Here is a 23021-nt window from a genome sequence, read left to right on the forward strand (position 1 = left end):
CAAGAGGTGTTCCTTGGCCACCCCAAATCAGCTCCAGTATTCTTTATCACCACACCCTCTTCATTTCCTTCACTGGCCTATTCCACTTTGGGATTATGTATCGATTTCTTGGTTGAGTGTAAGATCTATGCCTCTTTTATTCATATTCTCACTGTCTAGCACAGTGCTGGGCACACGGTATTCACCCAGTGGGGATGTGTTAAATAAATAAATGCTACAAGGTACCTACCTCAGAGAGGCTGGTTGGGAGCTGGAATCTAGGTCTGGCTTAGATCCCCAGGTGATCATATTTCCATAAGTCCCTGTGTTAGTTCCCCTTTGCTCTCCTCTTGTATTTGCAAACCCTGATTACGTGGTCAGTCTTGACCCCGCTGCTGTGCTATGGTTCCTCATGAAGGCTAGAGAGGGCGTTAAGTGGGGAGCAGCGCCCCCTAGTGGCCAGAACGCTGGTGGCGGTGACAGATCTCCAAAGGAAGGCAGGTGTCTGGGCACAAGAGCGGGGATCCAGCTGCCTCTACGCACATGGGGATTCACTGAGATTCATTTCCCCGTTCTATCCTTGGGGAATCTGGGTTTTGTTGGTATTAGTGAAGGTCACTTTTGATTATAACTGGAAAGACCCCATCACGCAATGTGCTTACCGAGGGCTGCCGTGTCATGTATAAAGCATCACAATTATTTAAAACATGACTTTAGTAGCTGTCGCCAGGCGAACTGACTGAGAGCAGCTGTGACTTACCTTTGACTTATAGCTTCCATTAATAAAAAGCCAAATAATTATGCCTTGGCCTCATCGCTAATCTTCCTCCCTTTGCACACTCTGCCCTGGCCCAGTGGCCTCTTTGCTTATCTTCAAACCCATGCCGAATGCCCCATCTCAGACAGAGCGTTTGTGCCTGCTGTCTTCTCTGCCCCAAGTTCTCTGGTCCCAGGGTACATGGCTCACCCCTCATCTCCTTCAAGTCTTTGCTCAAGGAACATCTTCTCCACGAGGCCTTCTCTGACCATCCTATGGACAATTGCAAACTTCCTGCCAAGATGGACCCTATCTCCCCTCCAAAAAACTTAGCTCCTTTTAATGTCATGTAATAACACAAATTGTTGGACTGTTCCCACCAGACTTCCCAGGTCAAGTAGGGCAGAAAGTTTTGTGTTTTTTTTTTTAATGTTTATTTATTTTTGAGAGAGAGACAGAGTGTGAGTGGGGGAGGGGCAGAGAGAGAGGGAGACACAGAATCTGAAGCTGGCTTCAGGCTCTGAGCTGTCAGCACAGAGACTGACGAGCCTCGAACCCATGAGCTGACATGCCCTGAGCTGAAGTCAGACACTTAACTGACTAAGCCACCCAGGCGCCCCAGAAAGTTTTGTTTCCTTTCTTCACTGCTGTATCCCCAGCTCCTAGCACAGAGCCTGGAATGTTGTAGTCCGTGCTCAGTGGATACTTGTTACATGAATGATTAAACAACCCTGTTAATAACATTCTTTATTCTGGGCATTTGACAAATAGTTTTGATGATCCACTCTAGCAGCCTATTTGACATTTCTTTTTTGTCTCTGTTTCATAGAGGAAGAAACAGGCTCAGGGAGTCAAGTAGTTTGCTGGGGGGGGGGGGGGGGGGGGCGCAGCAACTCCCTGGCTGATTGGAAGAGAATTCGCATATGTCCAACTTCAAGGTCAATGCTCTGTTCAGTCCTGTTTCTCCCCTATTGATGCAGACTCCCAAAAGAGACCCAGCCCTACTCTGTGGCTGAGAGGAAAGGCAGGGTCAGAGAAGAGCAGACATACAATTCTAGGGTTGGGAACTAAGGTCTGGGTAGAAAGTGTTGGGGGCAGGGGCCTGGGTGGCTCAGGTCCTGATCTCACAATTCATGGTTCGAGCCCTGCATTGGGCTCTGTGCTGACAGCTCAGAGCCTGGAACCTGCTTTGGATCCTGTGTCTCCCTCTCTCTCTGCCCCTCCCATGCTTGTGCTCGCTCTCTCTCTCTTTCCCTCTCTCTCTCTCTCAAAAGTCAATGACCATTAAAAAAATTCTAGAAAGTGTCAGGGATGTGGGTTGTTCAGCCCAAGGGGCCTGTGCAAGGTTTTCACGAGGCTCAAATGGGTTGGTTTCCATGTCATCCCACAGAGGCTGCCCACCCGAGGAAATTTCTGGATAGTGCTCTTTGTAGCAGCCTGACCTGAAGCCACCAGAGAGAACTATTCCCCCTCGATTACACTCTGATCAAACTTCCCAAAGAAACTTTCTGAAGTAGTGGAATTCAGAGGATTCTATGTCTTACGTTGATAATTATGATTACGAGTGATTATAAGCTATGTGATGATAAATATGGAGAGTCTTACAATGCAAGGCTTTTTTCTTTAGCACAAGACATTTTTAAAATAATTTTTTATTTTATATATACAGAGAGAGTACATATGTGGGGGAGAGGGGCAGAGGGAGAGACAGAGAATTTCAAACAGGCTCCACACTCTGCACCGAGCCTGACACGGGGCTCAATCCCACGACTCTGGGATCATGCCCTGAGCCACAACTAAGAGTCGGACACTCAACCAATTGAGCCACCCAGGTGCCCTTTAATACAGGACATTTTAAACTAAGTGCCTTCCATATGACCTCCCAATGCCAGGGGTCAGCTCTCAAAGGAAGAGCCTGAAGGAGTCCAATCTAGTGCTGTGAGGTTCCCTCTAGTAGCTTGGAAATAAGGTGGATGGAGAGATCTGAGTTCCGAATGGGACTCTTCAGGCACCCTGAGTCTGAGCAAGGGAGTGTGTGATGGTACGAATCTCTAGTCCTCAAAGTGTGGTCCTTGGGCCAGCAGTGTCAATAGTGTGTGGAACCCGTTAGAAATGCAGACTCTCCCCTCCCTGCCACCCAGTGCTGATCTGGGGCCCGGCAACCTGGTTTTAACAAGCCCTCCAGGTGGTTCTGAAGTTTGAGAACCACGGTGCATTTCTGAATATAAAAGTAGGGCCTCAGTGACTCTCTGGTTTCTTCAGTAGTATTTGTCCCTGACCTAGCGGTGCTATAGGATCTGGAGTCTGATCTGGGTTTGAATGCCACTTTGAATGCAAGGGCATTTCATTTCTCTGGGCCTCAGTTTCTTTCTCATTAAAATGAGGATAATGAACACCTGCTTTATAGGGTTATTATATATAGTTAAAATGAAATGAGACCATGTGTGTGAAGTTCCTGGCACGTTAGGTATATTCAGTATCTTCCTTTGGTGTTTGCCTCCTATCTGCCTCCTCCATTAGTCTGGCCATGTGTGGTTATGGGCAACAGAAAGCAGTTCACAGTAGCTTAAGGAAAAATGAATACTTGATGGGTTCAAGGAATTCCTTGAATAATTGTCCATACTTGCTGCTTCCATTTTCTCTCATCTGATTCATTTTGAACCCACCCTCATCGGGGTTTTGTCCCTCTGCCCCACTGAAAATGCACTTCAGGTTTCCAGGGACGGCCTTGAGGCTAAGTCCAATGGTCCTTTCTGAGCCCTTATCTGACGTGCCCTATCAGGAGTACGGGACACAGTTGGTCATGTTCTCCTTGATATGCTTTCTTCTCTGGCTTTGGGGACAATTCCTCTCCGGATCCTCCTCCCGCAGCTGGGTAGCCAGTCTCCTTTGGTGAGTGTCCATCATTCCTTAGCTCTCTAAAGGCCGAAGTCCCGCAGAGCTGGGGCTTTGAACCTCGTCTCTTCTCTACCCATCCTCTCTGCCTAGGTGACCTCATCCAGCTTCATAATTCTGATCCTGACCACATGTGGCTGCTTCTTGGCCAATTCATAGCTCCAGCCTGGACCTCTGCCTTGGACTCTCCTTTGGAACATCCACCTGCCTTTGTGGTGTCTCCGCTTGGATATCTAACAGGCTTCTCAAGTGCTGGAATGTCCAAACAGAGCTCCGAGATCCCCCCTCCCCTCCCACCAAATCCTGCTCTGCCCCAATTTTGCCATCTCATTCATGATTGGTCAGACCAGTATCGTGTGCTCACTTCTGGAAATGAGTAGTGGGTTGGGGGGTGGTAGAGGTTACCCTCTCCCAAGCCACTGGGTTGAGAGTCAGAAAAAACGTGTTCTCCCAAAGGAAAACTGGGATCGCCATTACCATGGGGAGGGTTGAATGGGTGCTGAGAACACATAACCACAGCTGCACTGTTCCCTCTCATTTTAGAGTTATCCGAAATATCTGACAGGTGCAAGTCTCAGGAAGCAGAGAACAGCTTGCAGCATGGCACAGAATCTGTGGCCTTGGGTTTGGGAGTTTGAAAGCAGTATCTTGCCTAGGAGTACGTGAAAGGCAAATCCACCAGCCGCCTCAAATCAACGTCTCCTGCCTTCTACATGGGAAGGGGGCCATCACAGCCCGAGGCAGCTCCCAGCCTCACGGACTCACAATTCACACTCAGAGACCTCTAGGATGGAAAAAGCTGGTGCATTGCTTATCTACTGCTGCATAACAAGTTACCTTAACTTAGTGCCTTAAAACAACATCCACGTCTTCTCTCCCAGTTTTCTGTGGGTCAGGAGTCTGTCTGGGTGCTGCTGGAGCCCGGGAGCCCAGATTTGGAACCAAGCAGTTTAGTTCTCAAGAAATGTCACGTCTATTCATATTTTCTTTTAGAATTTTAGAGGAATCTACGACCCGCGCCCCCCCTCCCCCCCCCCCGCCAAAAAAAAAAGCTAAGAATCACAGGACCAGTTACTGCTGGCATTCCATGTTTGCCAGGACTTTCTCAGATGCAAGCAACAAATGGCCAATTCACTTTAGCTTAAGCCCAAAAGATAACTCAGTCGGTCGTGTAACTGGGAAGTCTGGGTGTTTCAGGCAAGGTTGGATCTAGAGTACTATCTCTCTCTATCAACTTAGGCCTCTCTTTGAATATTGGCTTAATTATGCAGTTAGACAACCCACTGAGCTATATTCCAGCTGACATCCTCAGCAGGGGAGGGAATTCTCTCTCCAGTGGCCAGATACTCATCAGGAAAGGTTCTCTATTGGCCCTTCTTGGATATCAAGTCCATTCCCGGACCAATCACTGTTCCTAGAAGATAGGGTAGTGTATTCATTTGCTGCTGTAACAAATTATCACAAACTTGGTGGCTTAAAACAACACCAATTTATTATCCTTTTTTTTAAGTTTATTTATTTTGAGAGAGACAGGGAGAACCAGAAGGGGAGGGGCAGAGAGAAGGAGAGACAGAATCCTAAGCAGGCTCCACGCCATCAACGCAAAGCCCGATGCAGGGCTCGAACCCACAAACTGTGAGATCATGACCTGAGTCGGATGATTAACCAACTATGCCACTCGGGCGCCCCCACAAATTTATTATCTTATGGTTCTGTAGTTTATAAGTCAGACATAGATCTCACTGGGCTCTAGTCAAGGTGCGGGCAGGCCTATATTTCTTCTGGAGGCACTAGTGGAGAATCTGGTTCCTGGCTTTCTCCATCTTCTAGAGACTGCACACATTCCTTGGCCCGGGCCCCTTTCATCTTCAAAGCCAGCGACGAAGCATCTCTCTGACCCTGCTTCCATCCTCACATTGCTTGGTCTAACTGCCTCCCTCTGCCATTGTTAAGAACACTTGTGATTACTTTGAGCCCACCTAGATAACCCGGGTTACTGTCCCTATCTGAAGGTCAGCTAATTAGCACCCCTAATGCCATCTGCAACCTTAATTCCTCCTTATGTGAGGCAACGCATTTACAGGTTCCGGGGATTAGGATGTGGCAAATTTGGGAGGCCATTAGTCTGCCCACCACAGGTAGAAAGGATAGCTCAATCTATCTGGTTCCCATGGCAGGTGGGCAGGGCACCATGACTGATAAACCCATAAGCCGCCCTCATGGGTTGGGGGCAGAAGAATGTCCCAAAGAAACATCGAGTGGACATGGGAGAACAGCACACGCCTGCTTCGTGTTCCTTCTGAGGGTCGAGGCAAGCTTAGCAAGCCTCTGTTGATGCTGAACAAGACCTTCATGTGCCCCAGTGAAGCTGCTTTAAGTTGATAGGCTTCCGATTCCAAAGTGGAAGTGCCCTGTTGTGCTGGTGACTTTTATGTGTCATCTGTTTCTCTGGAGAGCCCGGACTAATGCACTCATGGAAAGAGCACAGGGTTGAGAGTTGGGAGCCCTGGTCCTGCCTCTATCCCTTGCTGAGACAGTTTTGAAGGCTCTGTCAAGCATGGGAATTCTAGGATCTTCAGGCCTCACCTGGATGGGGTTGGAGAGGAACCATCCCAGAGGGAGGAGTCAGCATGAGAAACTTCTGACTGGCTCTATACTTGAGGGCAGCAGATTCTCCTGCGTTGGAAGCAGTTCTCACCTGTAGCCAAAGGAGGCAATGGGTCAGAATCCATCACAGCAGCGCCTTTTCTCTATCACCTGCAAAAGGCAGGCAAGATGACGTGGATGTTGGCTGGGAGTCCGTTGCTGCCTGGCGCTTGGCAGAAGAGGCAGACGCTCCCGCCACGCCAGAGTTGTTCTGTGGTCTGGTCTGGTCTGCACTGGAGGGGGAGAGGCAGGCTTCCAGCTCCACGAGATCTGTGTCCCCAGCCTCATTTGCCTGGGCAGGCACCCAAGAGCCTTGGGCCCATGACACTGCTTAGATGCAGAGAGAGGGCTGGCAGGGGACTCCAGACCAGGACAGTCAGAGCACAGGGAGACAGACACCGTCTGCAGTGGACCGAATGTTTGTGTCCCCCCCTCAATTTACATGTTGAAACCCTAATCCCAATGTGGTGGTATTTGGAGGTGGGGCCTTTGGAGGTGATTAGGTCATGAGGGTGGAGTCCTCATGAATGTGATGGATGCCTTTGGAAGAAGAGGCCAGAGAGCTAGGTGGTTCTCCTTCTGCAGTGGGAGGATGCAAAAAAAAAGGTCATCTGTGAACCAGGAAGCGGATCCTCGGCAGCCACAGAATCTGCCCGCACCTTGATCTTGGACTTTTCAGCCTCCAGAGCTGTGGGACATAAATTGCTTGTTGTTTATATGTCACTCAGTCTGTGTACTTGTTATAGGGGATCAAGACAATGCCCTCGATAGTCTTCCAGGGCATGGAGAAAGAACTGATTTATTACTAATCAGCCCAGGGCAAACTTGGCTCCCGATTTCTGAAGTTTGGAGTTGGTTAGCATCCAAAACTTAGAGGTTATACACACACACACACACACATATATATATATATATATATATGTATACATATATACACATACATACATATATATATACACATATATACACATACATATATACATGCATATATACATATATATACACATATATATGTATGTATGTGTATATATGTATGTGCGTGTATATATGTATATATATGTGTGTGTGTGTATATGTATATGTATGTATATATATATAGCTGTGTTAATGTTAAGATTTTTCCCCTTTCTTTTGTCTGAACTCTGGAGGAAAAACAACCATGGAAATTAGAAGGGAGCATGGAATATTTCTTTCTGAGTGGCTGAAAACAAGCACCAAAGTCCACCAGAGTTATTTATAGAGACAAAAGTTTGGACAGAGCTCTTAAAAAAGTGGTCAGTGGAATATTACCTTCAAGACGAACATGTAGGCAGCCGGAGAACATTCTCAAGCTTCTGGATGGCTCACGAAGGGAGAGTGTATCTGGTAAATCTTGGGAAAACAAACATAGGCTAACAAAGTTGGGGGAAATGAAAGGCTAGTTAGAAAGGCAGCTGACTAACTTGGATGTGGATCTTTGCATGTCTTGAGATCCTGTCCTGAAGATTTCCATTCTGTTTATATTACTAAGGGTTTTTTTGTTTTGATAAGAAATGAAGAACTTATAATTATCTTTTTGAAGCCTTCCTATTTCTTCATTTCTTATTCATTTACCCTAACACCCCTTGTGAACTTGCTCTTGTTGCCAAATGGGTCATTTGAGTTGGACACAGGGGTTAATACAAGTACATGAATATCTACTTAATGTACGTGAAGTTTCTCTTGTCAAGCCAATACCATCTCAAGTACCTGTAGTGGATACAATGTACAAGAAACTGTCTTGCTTTGCTTTGTTAATTTATTTTTTTTTAATTAATAGAATAGAGAATTTAGTGTAAAAGTGTACTGGACAGTGAAGCTATCTCGGTAGGTTGTTTAAACCAGGATTTCCCAAGCACCATTTATCCATCACCTGGGTAAATCGGTAAAACACAAATGTCTGAGATTCTAATTTAGTGGGGCATGGGCGAGGCCCAGAGATCTGTATTTTGAAAACCTTCCTTCAGGTGACTTGACCATCATCTATCCTCCAGGCAGCTTGTCCGCCCGAGGGCAGGTGCACACCAACACCAAGGGAAGAGGAGCCGGGAGGGAAGACAATGTCCTGGGCTTCAGTCTCGTGGAAGTACATCCATAAAATGTCAGGAATGTCCAGATGGAAATCAGTAGCATGGGACAGGGAGCAGTGGCTGAAGGTGGAGCTCCATCTGGGAGGTGGGGAGGGGCCCTGTCCAGGTGCAGAGGACCAAGGGGCAGGTGTAGACAGGACTCTGAGCTGCCAGAGTGTTGGGCTCACAGATGATGACATGATGAAATGAGAAGCAGGAGTGGGATCAGTCCATCAGGGACGGGCCCAGATGTACAAGGAACAGACAGAAGATATGGGTGAAGTTTCGTATCTCACACTCCAGAGGTAGAGAATAAGTATTCTCTTTGAAAGTCTCCCAGAGACTGGGAATGAGAAATAGGATGTCCTGAGTGACCTTCACAGGGAAATGTTCAGGAGCTTTCAGGGAGGGAATGAAACCAGATTCAGAGACAGAGTATGCATGTGTGTGCAGATCAGTTGTTTAAGAAGGTTGGTGGGGTAAAGAAGGAAGAAATACTATGGTATTTTTAGGTAGCCGAAAGGTCATCTTAAGTTTGGGGAAACCTGAGCTGGTTTGTAGGCAGAGGAGAAGGAGGGGAAGGTATGGATGTGGAGGGGAAAAAAATCATGGAGAAACAGTGTTTTAAAGATGGCTTAAGTCAAGGTCCTAGCAGGAAACAATCCAATTCAAATGGCTTAAGATTCTTTAATAATCCTCCATTCTTAGAAGAAGTATGGTTTCAGTTGAGAATCAACAAGGGATGTCGAGGCATCCAAAGACTAGCAACAGCCGGAGCCATTACCACCCATGGGTTTGAAAGGGCAAGAGGAGAGAATGGGGTGTGGGGAGTCTGTCAAAGCTGAAAGGCTGTGGGGACAGACTGAGGAGCTGCGGCCACTGTGGAATGCAGCTACACCAGACCTGGCCTGGCAGAGAGGGCACTCGGGAAGGGGGACCTCTCTCTCTCTCTCTCTCCTCCTACCCTCCAATCACCTGCAGGTGCCTCCCATTGGTTGAACCCAACTAACAGCTAGAGGGTAATTTGGTAGAGAGAATAGTGGCCTAATCCTTATAACCTGTGAATAGGTTTCCTTGCCTGATAAGAGAAACTTTGCAGATGTGATTAAGTTCAGCATCTTGAGATGGAGAGATTAAACCGGATTTTCTGGGTAGGCCCAGTGTTTTCACAGGAGAAAGAGGGAGGCAGGCTCTCATGCCTGTCTGTAAGGAATTCCCAGCACCACTCCCACACAGTAGTCCCTGATTTCTCTTTGGGTTTCATCTTTTTCCCCATTCTCAGCCCATATCCCTTCTGCCACTGATGGGCATGCAATCTAGAATCACCCAAGCTGCAGAGCTCTGTCTTTCTGGCCAACTGATTGGTTGAAGGATGAGCATTTGACTCAAGTTGGTCCAATCAGAGTGAAGCCCAGGACTTGCCCAGGAGTTACCTGGAAGAGAATGTCTTTCTTTTCTTGGATGTGAACCCGGAAGGGCATGAGGGCAAAGTCTGTCTGCATTGCAGCCAACACAGCAGAAGTACAAGATGGACAGAAGCTGGCGACATTGTTCGAGTCCCAGAATCCAGCTGCACCTCAGTCGGCCATAGCCCCGATCTTTTCTGTTTCATGTCAATGAATTTTCCTTTTTTGCCTAACTATTTGTAGTCATCTCTAATTGAAATACTGCCCTTCTAACACTAGGCCTATGCTTGGGACCAATCCTGCCCTTCGCTCGGCCTCTTTTGATCCCATTGTGCATTGGAACATTTGCTCCCCTGTGGCTTCAACACCCGTGTAATTTATCAAAGAGGACTATAGACAAGGTGACAGGTCATTGACGGCAGGTTTTCTGAGTGGAGAAAACTGTCCCCAAAATAGGATACTTTGTGCTCTTCTTGAAATGGTTTCAGCGACAAGTCACAAAGGGAGGTTTTGTCCCCTACATACATAGGTATGTAACATCACAACAAAGACCCAAGAAGCAATTTCCCTTTTTTGAGATAAGTAAATATAGAACAAGCCATTGCCAGAAACCACTGTACTAGATAAAGGTACTCTCAGAATGATTTTCCTTGTAAGTGTACCAGCTGAACTAGCATTTTTTAGTCCTTTACCCTTTGCAAAGTATCATCTGCCTAAATCAACCCAGATTAAAACCACCCCAAGTTGTGGGTATTATAATCCACATTTTATGGATCTGGAAAGTGAAGTTTAAGAGATTAAAATAGGTCACTGAAGTTCTCTTGCTCATGAGGATCAAAGATGGAATCCCACGTCCTGGGATTCCACAATCCCATGTAGTTAATACCTCACTGAGCTGGCCGAGTGAGGGTTCATGGCAGTGTCAGGTGGATTTGGGCTTGGAGTCCATTCTATAGTCTTTGCTGCCAAGACAACTTGTGTGCCTTCCTCAGACGATTGAATAAGGGTCGTAGAAAAATCAGGATGTCCTTAATGGAAAGCAGGGTCAAGATTCAGAGATTACTAACCTGGTCTTCCTCCCCAATCTTTCACCAAGTCCTGCTGATTTTGCTTCTCGAACAGATCTATGTATTTCTTTCCATCTGCAATCCCCCAGCTTTGTTTGCCTGGACTACCTCTGTTGTCTTGTCACAGGCCTCTTGTTTCCACTCTTGTCAACTCCAGCCCATTCTCCAAAGTGCATGGGAGTGAAAGAAACAGAAGTCAAGTTATGCCCCTTCTCTACTTAAGACCTTTCGAGATTCCATCTTCTCTTAGGATAAAGATAAAATACCTCATGAAGGGTTTTCCTGCATGGCCCAGACCCCCTCTACCGCCCCCCCCCCCATGTCTTCCCCCTCATCTCTGAGCTCTAGCCACACTGGCACTCTCCCAGCTGCCTTTGGTGCCATGATCCCTTTGGTCCAGGAGCCTGTTCCCGCTCCTGGGGTGCTCTAACCACGTCAGTTCCCTGTCTCCCACGTACAATCTCTTCCACCTAGTTTATCCTGTTCACCCTTCTATCTCTGCCTTCTCTCTTCATCCAGGGGAGTCCGCAGGTATCTGTCCCAATAGCACCCTCTTCATTTCTTTTCTTTGTAGCACTTACCCCAGTTTGTAATGATATGTTTTTGTGGCCATTAATCGCTCTCACCTCAGCTAGACTCTAAGTTCCCATGAGGACAGGAAATATGTTTATTGGTTGCTTCCAGTGGACACTGGATGCCTGCTTTCCCATTTTCTTTACCCCCTTCCCCTTCCTAAGAGCCCCCATGCTTTCATTTGTAGAATCAACTCTACCCTGTTGTGTAACAAATATAAGAGTTGAGGAGGGCTGACAGTGTAATCTCATTCTTGCTGTAATGATTTGGTACCTGGAAGGGAGTAATGTATCCCTGAGATAGTCCACACATGTCCTTACTTGGCCACGTTTGGTTTATCTTTTCCACAGGCAACTTTGGATCATTCTAGGACGATTGAGGGAATACCTTCTGATCAGTCTGCATCCATCTTGCTACCATGAAGACAATTTGCATGAGGACAAATAGAAGGCTGACAGTCAGAGGAAGGGAGAGCTCTGAGCATTGCAGAGAAACCAAGGCAGAGGGGACTCTTACCTTTTAATGGGGTTACATGAAAGATAACGTTACGTGAAAGAGGGGACTCTTACCTTTTAATGAGGTTACATGAAAGAAACTCAAAGGTTTCTCCAGTTGGTTCATGCCATTTCCAGGGTGGGAACGTTTCTTATAGGTGCTGGAACAAATCTTTCTCTTTGGCTGCCTCTTCCTCATGTGACCCTTGTCTACCTTTATTGATAGAGTCCTGGTAGGAGAGTCTCCACTCTTTTTTGCATCCATACCTTTGCATTGGCTTCATCATAGGTGGAGTATATTCGCTCAATCCTCGACCATCTGACTTGCATTGTTCAATGGTATATGTGTGGAAGTGACCTTAGGGGGACTCACACTTGCCCCCTGTATTCTTGATACTCTACCATTGCCGTGGGAGGAATATGCCCTGGCTAGCCAGGTAGTACAAGGAAAAGGAGAACTACACGAAGCGCAGGTGACTCAGTGGAGCCCAGCCTGGGGAAGCTAAGTTCTACCCGACTTGTAGATACATGAGTGATAATAAATGGATGTTGTTTCAAGATAATAAATAATTGAGGGGTGTGGAGGTCCTTTGTTATATAGCAATAGATAACTGATACAATTTTCCATGAAAACACTGCCCCACTGGGTATAGCCATTCCTGCTGGTGCCCTGTGGACTGTGACCAACTGTGTATGTGACTATCTTTCCCCCACGCCCCTGACAAATTCGACCACATTTGGTTGTGTGGACTTCACAGTAGGATGGCTTATGCTCCACTTCTCAGTCTTTCTTTCTTTCTTTCTTTCTTTCTTTCTTTCTTTCTTTCTTTCTTTTTGAGAGAGAGAGAGAGAGTTAGAGCATGAGTGGGGGAGGGGCAGAGAGAGAGGGAGACACAGAATGCGAAGCAGGCTCTAGGCTCTGAGCTATCAGCACAGAGCCCGACACGGGGCTTGAACCCACAAACCGTGAGATCGTGACCTCAGCCAAAGTTGGACTCCCAACTGACTGAGCCACCCAGGTACCCCCTCACTCTCTTCTTAATGCAACTCCTTCAACTTTCGGCTATCACCCCTTCTTCTATGAGGCTCCAAACCAACTCCAAGCTGGGTAGAGAGACAGTACTGCCGAGATCCCCTCCATCAGCTTGCTGTCGCCAGCCCCCAAACTCTAAATCTCATCATCTGCTTTCATAAAAAAGAAACTAAGTAAATAAAATAAATGAAAGAATTCTTGCATAGATAGGTCTGAAAACTCCAGCAAACACCTGCCTTTAGACATCAGTAGCCTATTTAATTTGGCAAACTGCCATTTCCTTTGTGCTAGTTTTGGTCTCCAAGAAGCAGACATTAGGATGGGATTAGACAAGTGGAAGGTTTATTGAGGGATTGCCTGGAAAGGCATGATGGGGGGAGGAAACTGGAAGAGGCAGGACGAGCCTTCAGATTAAATCCATGCCTGACACCTGTGAAAGGAGAGTGGGAAGGAGAACAGTGCAGGAAGAGCCTCAGACCACAGCACAGGTATAAGAACATTTTGGCCAGGCTGATGAGGAGTCTTCAGGCTAAAGTCACCCCTTAGAGGAGTCCCATGCCCTGTGGGAACAGGCTGGCACTGTACTGTGCTGTTCTCAATCATTGGGTGGAGTAGCCTGGGAGAAGTGTAAACCTCAGCAGGAATGTGATGCAGCCAGACAGGTGGCAGCTGGGGCTGTCAGTCAACTGTGTTCCCACAATCGGGGAAATCTGAGTGATCCATTTTCATGGCAACCATACTCTGAATCCCAGATTGGCCCTCACTTGCTATGGCTTGTATAGAGAAATGTATGCAAATAAAGTATTGAGGAAATAGGGGGTGGGGGAGGGGAAGAAATCAGATCTCCCCAAGGAGAGAATCTGGCGTCTTTAGAACATAGTCTTATGGAGCAGACATATGGACTAGCTGTCTCAGAGACAGGCACCCAAGACAAGGCAGGACGCTAACCAAGAGGCTTTTGGGGCAGGTAGCAGGTCTTGTGATGGTTCACGAAAATGGTATTGAGAAGAGCATGTGGTCAGGGGCCCCCTGGCTGAGCTAAGGGGTTGAAACTGCTGAGTAAAGGCTGGGCTATTGCCTTCTGCTCTTCTCATCTTCCTCTGAACTTGAGGGTGGATGGGAGGATTAAGTCCTTGTGATTCAGGTGGCCAGAGGGTCCAAATGGCTCAGAAGCAGAACCAACCTAATGGGCAGAGAGAGGGCTGTTTATGAAAGTTTCCCAGATGCCAGGGCACACAAGACAAAGTGCACTTGGCAGGACGCTGTGGGATCTCATTTATTGGATCCATTATCTGAATTAGGAACAATTTGAAATTACGACCACAAGAGAGAAATAAAAGATAAGAGTGTTTGCAATCATCCTCGCCCCTGTTTGTCTGTGTTGTGGGCATTGTGGGGCCTCTCCTACCTCTCCTCATATTTCAGATCATTTAATTAAATTTAACTACTTCTTCTGGACCCCAGAAAAGGAAGAAGGGAGCCAGCATTTATATGTGCTAGGCACTGAAGGAAGCATTTTGATACTGGAAGCCACACCCAGCAGTTTGTTTTATCATTCAGCCTTCACAGCAGCCTTACATAGAAGGTATTATTACCTATATTCTATGGGAGGGGATGTGCTGAAGCTCAGAAAGATTAGAAAACTTAATTGTAGTCCCTTAGTTAGTTATATACCCATCTGTCCATCCATGCACCTATGCATCTAGCCATCTGTCCATCCATCCATCCATCCATCCATCCATCCACCACTTGATCAGTAATATTTACTGACCATGTTTTATATATTCTCTGCTGGGCACTGGGGTATCATCAGGGAAGGACACAGTTGGTTTCTTGCCCCTGTGGCGCTCACAGTCTAGGGGATGGGTTCTCAGACCTCTCTGGGCCCCATTGAGTGGGATGTCTCAAAGATCTTTTTAGCCGCAGCCCCATTCCAGGTTCTTCTACACAGCTGAGATCTGAACTTGGCTGTCTGGAAGAATTAAGGGCTTTTCAGTGACACATGAGCTACCCTCAGCCTTCAAAGGGAATGTGTTTTGGGTGAGCAGTGGTATCAGTTGCCTGAGGGGTTTTCCCAGGACGTGGGACTTTTAATGCTAAAACCAGGAAGTCCTGGGCAAACTTGGTTGGTTGGTCACCATAGTTCAGTGACCTCAATGGGGGGGGGGTGTAATTTTGCTCCCCCTCCCAGGGACATAAGGCAATGTCTGGAGACAGGTTTGGCTGACACAGTGGCGGTGGGGGATGTGTTCCTGGCATTTGTGGGTAGAGGTCAAGAATGCTGCTAAACATCCTGAAGTGCCCAGGGAATCCCCCTTCACACAGAATCAGTGTAAAACGTCAGTAGTGCCATGGATGAAAAGTGCTGCCCTAGTTGGTGAGGGGTCAGCAGCATGGAAGGAATGAATACATAACCAGCAGATGGGTTGATCTGGACTAAGTTGGAAACTGACTGACCTTGTGGGCTACCAGGTGATTTAGGACTTCCCCCCCTCCCCCACCAAGTTCACGATCCATGGTTCTGCTGGGTCAGAACCTCAGCCTTGCTCTGTTTTATTTATTTATTTATTTATTTATTTATTTATTTATTTATTTATTTATTTATTTATTTATAATGTTTATTTTTTGAGAGAGAGAGAGACAAGTGTACGAGAAGGCAGGAGAAGGGCAGAGAGAGAGGGAGACAGAATCTGAAGCGGGCTCCAGGATCTGAGCTGTCAGCACAGAGCCTGACATGGGACTGGAACTCACCAAGGGTAAGATCATGACCTGAGCCAAAGTGCAACGCCCAACCGACTGAGCCACCCAAGCGCCCCAAGCCTTGCTCAGTTGTAAGAATTACTTAGTTGTGAGTTAACAGTCAGGTTTCTAGGACCAGTCCAGTCCTGCTAAATCAGAATCGCCAGGAGACGAAGCTGGAAATCTGTATGTTTGTCAAGTTTGGGAAACGCTGTGCTGAGTCACCAATGGGGTCGCTCAAAGCTGAGGTTGTTGAGGGGTCTGCTGTTGGCTTCTTTGGTGGTAGCCCCACCATACCGTGGAACCTGATCAGGTCCTCATGCTCTCACCCATGAATTCCCCGAGCCATGGGAGACTAATGACATTATGACCTGAGCCAAAATCAAGAGCTGAACACTTACCCTGCTGAGCCACCCAGGTGCCCTTCACCAATCTTATTATATATATATATATATATATATATATATAATTCGTCTGGGAATTATGCCCTACTGGCATCGTTCTTATTAATGACACTGCACTGTCCTTCACATAGACAACCATAAGTGTGCATGTGTGTGTGTGTGTGTGTGTGTGTCTGTACAGTGGTAGAAGGAGGAGTAAGCCCTAGCATATGACAGTCCTGAACCAATAGTTGGTTAATTTGAAAAGTCAGTTAATGCAGCTCACTCTGGGCAAGCCACGATGAGACATCTGGCGGAGGCAGAATTGTGTGGGCGCCCAGGGAAGTACCATGTTAGCCCCAAGGGCTTAATCACCAGAATGATGTACGGAAGGGATAAGGACATTGGTTAATACGGGGAGGGGTAGGTGAAGGTGGGTTAAGAGTTCTCCCACATGGGAAGCAAATGCTGCCGATGCTCTGTCCGTATCCCTTGGCCTGGCCGTTCTGGTACGCACCAGTGGCACCCTACTGAAATACCCGTGCCTTTCCACCTGAGGGCCTGCCCTGTGCGCAGACCAGCCCAGAAGTGCTGAAGAGTTACCAGTGCCGGGAGCAGCATTCAGCCGGTGGTGGGTGGGAGTCGCAGGGTAACTTCCCGGCTTCTTCACCTCTCAGGTGGGAAAACTCACGTATATTCTGCACAGTCTCCCAGACTTTCCCAGTGGCACCAAGCCTCGTGTTACCTATAGTGGCTGCCTGCTCAGTCACACGGTGCCTCTTTCCCTGACTCATGTCCCACTTCCCCTGTAGATGCTCCCCCCAAAACTATTTGCACTCAAGTTCTTTTATTATTATTTGAGAGAGAGAGAAAGAGAGGGAGAGAGAGCAAGTGCGAGGGGGAAGAGGGGCAGAGAGAGAGAGAGAATCTCAAGCAGGCTCCAGGCTCAGCACAGAGCCAATGCGGGGCTCGATCCCACAACCCTGGGATCATGACCTGAGCCGAAATCAAGAGTCGGACGCTCAACCGACCGAGCCACCCAGGCGGCCCGGCACTCAGGTTCTTAACCCAAGGTCTGCTTCCAGTAGAACCCAGTTGTCTTTATAACCAGAAAACCAAATGCAATCTATTTTATTTAAAAGTTAACAGTGGTTTGGCCACCTTGAAACTCTGTCTCCTTCATCTCTGGCTCTTAAACTCCATTCCAGGGTCCTGCTGTGGAGCCAGATGTAGACGTGTGAGAATGGGCAGTCACGTAACGCCCAGCACCTGCTCAGGCAGAGGCTGTGGCTGCATGGCACTCTTTGGGCGGCCGCAGGTGCACACAGATTTGCCCAAAGGGACGTAGAAAGTCGTGGTGGTGTTGAGGAGGGTGGCAGAGGCAGTGGGGCAGGCTGGGCTCCCTCTGACCTTGCCTCATCGACAGAAGGCACTCATTTCTCTTGGCCTCGTGATTGTACAGGGAGGCTCTCTGTACCCCCAGTGAGTGTGGGTTAGTATGGTTGGGTGGGTATGGTTCCAGGCTCTAGAGTCAAACCAAGGTGGGCTTGAAACCTGGAGTTGGCATTCGGTATCTCTTTGACTTTGGATGACTTACTGAGTCCCTTGGCTCATGTGATTTTTGCGAAATTAAATGGCAAAAATGCACAAAGGACTGTATACATGCCATAAAATATAAGTGTAACAATTATAATATTGGTGAATATGTGTGTCCACACATACAATACACATATGTGATAATGTGTGTATACATATACATATATCTGTGTGTGTGTTTATCTCCACAATATAATTCTGTAGTTTGCAGGTTCTCTTAGCGCCTAGAAAGTGTGCCTGGCATATGCTCTGGGATATATATCTGCAGAGAGATGAGATCCATAAAGGCAGGATAAGGATCTATTTTATTCAAAAATTGGTCTCAATATTGGAACTATTTTTTTAAGGTTTATTTTTATTTTTGAGAGAGAGAGAGAGACAGACAGAGCATGAGGGGGGAGGGGCAGAGAGGGAGGGAGACACAGAATCCGAAGCAGGATCCAGTCTCTGAGCTGTCAGCACAGAGCCTGACACGGGGCTCAAACCCATGAACCACGAGGTCATGACCTGAGCTGAAGTCAGACACTTAACCGACTGAGCTGCCCAGGTGCCCCGCAATATTGGAATTCTTAAATCTACACAGAGGTAGAAAAAACAATATAACGAACCCCCAAATCTCCATCAGCCAGTTCCTGTGGTTGCCTACGTGTCACCAGTCTCGTTTTACCACGTCCCCAAACATTGCGCTCCTGGAGTACTTTGCCGCACGTTCCAGGCATCGAGTCACGTCCGCTGGCATCTCTGGTTTGCCCTGTATCGGATTTAGCCCTGTTCGTCCTCACCTGGGCCTGGGGACCCTGCGGGCAGCCCCGCAAGTCGGCCGTCTGTCCGGGGCCACAGGCTCTCGATCGTCCCTCCCCACAGCCCCGAGGACCCACGTCCCCGCCCTCCACCTGTGTGCTCTCTCCTCCCAGGTGGAGCTGTGGTGCTGGTTTTGAGGCCGTATCTCATGTGTAGCCAGGTAGCTGCCACCTGCTTCTCTAGACTTCGCCGGAGTAATTCATGCTGAGCGTCTGTCTCCACTCGGGGAAGGCGCCGCCGCATCCACGTTTCACAATAAATATCTTTTTAAACGGCCTGGTGTTCAGGCTCATTTCTCATTGCCAAGGAGGCTTTTGACTGATGACCTGAAGAATTGCCTCCCTGTGACTGACAGGGTAATACAGTATCACAGTCTCCTCTTCTGTCCCTACAGGAGGCTGGGTGAGAGCTGTGACTTTAAGTGCCGCAGTCTGCTTGCAGCAGAGGCATTTACCCCAGTTACGGCCCGGCTTCCTCTGCCCCCCTCGGGGCTGCTGGCTGCCAGCCAGACAGGCAGGTCCGTTTTGGGGGCGTTCCAACAGAGATGCGTTTTCACAGGGAATCCATGTGAAAGGGCTCCAAGGGCAAGGTGAGGCAGGGCTCCCTGCTCACTAGGCTCTGTGAACACCCTTGCTCGAGGCTGCAAGGTGGTCCACGAAGGCATGGTTTCACAGCCACCTTGAACTTCCCTGAACACGGATGCTCTACCAGGGAAGGAGCTGTGGTTACCAATCTCTCTGACATGGGGGCCCCAAGCTGCAAAGGCTGGTCTTTTTTTTTCTTTTTTTTTTTAATTTTTTTTAAGGTTTTGTATCTGTGACAGAGAGAGACAGAGTATGAGTGGGGGAGGGGCAGAGAGAGAGGGAGACACAGAATCCGAAGCAGGCTCCAGGTTCCGAGCTGTCAGCACAGAGCCCGACGCGGGGCTTGAACTCACAAACCGTGAGATCATGACCTGAGCCGAAGTCGGTCGCTCAACCGACTGAGCCCCCCAGGCGCCCCAAAGGCTGGTCATTTTAAGATCTCCATAGGCCCAGGCCACTCTCCCTTTGTGAAGCACCTTCTTCTTACGTCACATCGGCCATAATACAATGAACCTGTGTCCCACATGAAATATAATTCGCATGTAAAAGCTGAGTTACGGATAAGTAAAGGCATGGAACACATTCTTTCCTAGAACCTTCTGTGAGAGCATGGTCCCGTGAACATGAAGAGGACTCGAAAATGATGGTTCATAACTTTTTTTTTTAAATTTTTTTTCAACGTTTATTTATTTATTTTTGGGACAGAGAGAGACAGAGCATGAGCGGGGGAGGGGCAGAGAGAGAGGGAGACACAGAATCGGAAACAGGCTCCAGGCTCTGAGCCATCAGCCCAGAGCCTGACGCGGGGCTCGAACTCACAGACCGCGAGATCGTGACCTGGCTGAAGTCGGAGGCTTAACCGACTGCGCCACCCAGGCGCCCCGATGGTTCATAACTTTTTACTCTTGGACCAGACTTACTTACTGTTACAGAATCACGAAGGGCCTGAAGAAGTCACCTCAGTTTTTCCAGCTGTACATTCCTGGGTCTCATGGAGGAATAGAATTCCCAGGTCTGGAGTTCTGTGATGTAAAAAACAAGCTTGCAATCCCAGCTGACTCACCGTGGTGGCAAAAGCAAACCTGACCTTAGCTTTCTAGGTGACCTGGGCAGGCTTTTCAGTTTTCGGATGCGAATGGAATCCAGTTTGGATTGACTGAGTTAATTCTGCTTTAAGGATTGATGATGCTTCAAAGCCCCTAACCGAGCCTGCCTCGGAAGTCAGTGTATAAAAAGTGCCATAAAAGAGAAGGGTCTCGGGAGCAGAGTTGGCTGGAGGCCACGAGGGGGCTCCTGAGTGACTCTGGCCTCTTCACTTGGCTTCATCACCGGTGCGATCTGCCACCAACAGTTTGGTTCTGACCGTGTCCCTCCAAATTAAGACACTGGAGTCTTAACCCCCAGCACCTCAAAATGTGAGTGTATTTGGAGAGAGGGTCTTTAAAGAGGTAATTTAAGGGGCACCTGAGGGACTCAGTCGGTTGAGTGTGTCTGACTCTTAATTTCAGTTTAGGTCATGATCCCAGGGCCATGGGATCGAGCCCCACGGCGGGCTCCATGCTGACAGTGTGGAGCCTCTTGAGATTCTCTCTCTGCCCTTCATCTCTCTCTCTCTGACCTTCTCTCCTTCCGTCATTCCCCCCCCCCAAAAAAAAATAAGTAAATAAAATATAGAGGTAATTTAAGTTAAAATGAGACCATTAGGGTGGTCTCTAATCCAAACCGAATGGTGTTCTTATAAGAAGTGGGGAGAGGCCTCAGAAAAACCAGCCCTGCTGGCACCTTGAACCTGGACCTCCAGGCTGCAGAACTGTGAGCAAGTAAGTTTCTGTGTTTTAAGGCCCCGCAGCGTGTGATACTTTGTTATAGCCCCTCTAGCTAAGCAACACCTCTCCAGTTGTGTTAATGGACATCTGCCTCAAGCCTTTTCTCTGGGACTCCCCTTCCCCACTCCCACCCTAGTCCAGTCCTTCCAACCCCCTACCACGGGCTGGTGTCTGAACTCCACCTATGTTCGTGGCTTGGGTGTTCGTATGCACATTTCTGAAGCTAGCTCTTGAGACCCGTGACTGTCGTGGCTCCCGGATCCTTTGCTGAGATGCTGTCGTGCCCATCATCTTTCTTTAGGGAAAACTCCCTTCTCCCATTCCATGTGTTTCTAGTAGGGTAATCAGTCATGGGAGTTTCTTTGCCTTTCCTCCACTGAACCACTTGTCCGGTGCACTCCCTGTACCCATATTCTTGACCAAGAAACATTTCAGAAGGAGAATTGAACAGTTTTGGTGGCAAACTCAGGAAAGAGAGTGGAAGGTGACATTGCTTTTCTAGCTTGGGCATCGGGATGGATGGTTGTGAGGCTGAGCGTGGAGGGAAGAGCAGCTTTGAGGGGAAATGACGCACTTTGGCTTTCAGCAGCTCCGAACTGAGCTGAAGAAGCGATGTCTTAGGAGGGTTCGTTTACGACTGAACAGGGGAGTCTTGAGGCAGAGAGACCAGGGGAGAGACAATAATTGATCCTGGGGTGAGAGAGAGAAAAGTGACGGTATTAACCAGCCACTTCTGCCTTCTCCCGTCCACTGCAAATGCCAGGTTCAGCAGAGCCCAGATTTCAAAGGTGGTCCTGGAGCTGTGTTAAGAAGCGGAAACCAGGAGACGTCATTATACATCTGCACTATACTATACACTATATACACTATATGTATATATATACACACTATACATTTGCAGTATAGAAGGGAGAGAATTGGAAGTTCCCAAGGGTTGTTAAGAGGTGAGGGGTGAGAGAGAAAGCTGGAAGCAGGGGGGCCAGAGATCCGCCATAGCCTGGAGGGTCCCCTGTGGAGCAGGGTGACGGGTGTGGCAGGGGCCGCGGAAGCTTGAGCGCAAGATGTACAATGTTGCATTTTAAAGTCTCCGCTTTGCGCCACCCCACCTAAGCTTTTAGTTTTCTCCTAAGCACACAGACTTCTTTTTTTTTTTAATGTTTCCTTATTTTTGAGAGACAGAGAGAGCGCGTGCGTGCGCACACAAACACACACACACACACACACACACACACACACACACACACACGAGTGGGGGAGGGGCAGAGAGAGAGGGAGACACAGAATCCGAAGCAGCTTCCAGGCTCCGAGCTGTCAGCACAGAGCCTGATGCGGGGCTCGAACCCATGAACTGTGAGATCATAAGCCGAAGCCTGACCCAAGTCAGACGTTTAACCGACTGAACCACCCAGGCGCCCCACCTAAGCACGCAGACTTCTTGGTGCTGTTTCTTAGATTTTGTTTTTGGAAGGAAATTGAGGAAGGGTCTGAGTATTGTTGATATTTTCAGCAAAGTGAGCACATCCAAGATACGGTATGATGCGGGCACCAAGGGGACCCAGCTGCCGGGTGGGTGTCACTTGTGCGTCATCGGCCTCAAGTCCGAACTCACCAACCGGTTGGTTCCGAAGCCTGCTTCCAGGTTCTTGCATCCTACCTCACGTGGAGGTGCTCAGCAACATGTATGGATTGGCCGATTGCCTCAGAAAGGCTCCCCTGTGAGAAGTCCCCGAATGACCCACCTTTCAGTTCCGTCCGGTGGCCTGGCCCTGGCGGTGCTGGTCCAAAGATAGCACAGAAATTGCCCGTCGCCACTTTGAGATCACAGAGAATTGGCTGCACTGAAAGAGGCAAGGTTCACTCTGCAGCTTCAAAAACATTTTTTTTTTCCAGCCAAGTTTCTGTTCTGCTAGCAGTTCTTGCTTGTGACCTAGAAGCGGCCAATGCCCCAGGGAATGATGCTGTCTAAACTTCCTCCTGTTTACTGGCCTGCCCTCCCCCTCCCCCCACCACTGGGCACTTGTGCTTCCCAGCAGCCTTTGCAGGCCAGCCCTTCCTGCACCCCACAGCCCCGCTTGGACCCTCATCCTATCAGATTCAGGCCCGCAGCTGGATGGCAGCCAATCGCAGCCATGAATGTTGGCACCGGGCTTAAATC

General features: G+C 48.3%; 1 long non-coding RNA gene across 1 annotated transcript in view; it reads left to right on the plus strand.

The window, feature by feature from the left end:
- The first annotated feature begins 1161 nt into the window (after positions 1 to 1161).
- The window catches only part of LOC147573351 (uncharacterized), a 44383-nt gene continuing 22523 nt past the window's right edge, over positions 1162 to 23021 (plus strand). The window contains exons 1-2 of the long non-coding RNA XR_015244664.1: positions 1162 to 1674; positions 5809 to 7642. This is a non-coding gene — a long non-coding RNA (uncharacterized LOC147573351). The remainder of the gene's footprint in view (positions 1675 to 5808; positions 7643 to 23021) is intronic.

This window comes from Puma concolor, chromosome E2 (genome assembly GCF_028749965.1).
Source record: "Puma concolor isolate L17-30 chromosome E2, mPumCon1.1.hap2, whole genome shotgun sequence".
NCBI lineage: Eukaryota > Metazoa > Chordata > Mammalia > Carnivora > Felidae > Puma > Puma concolor.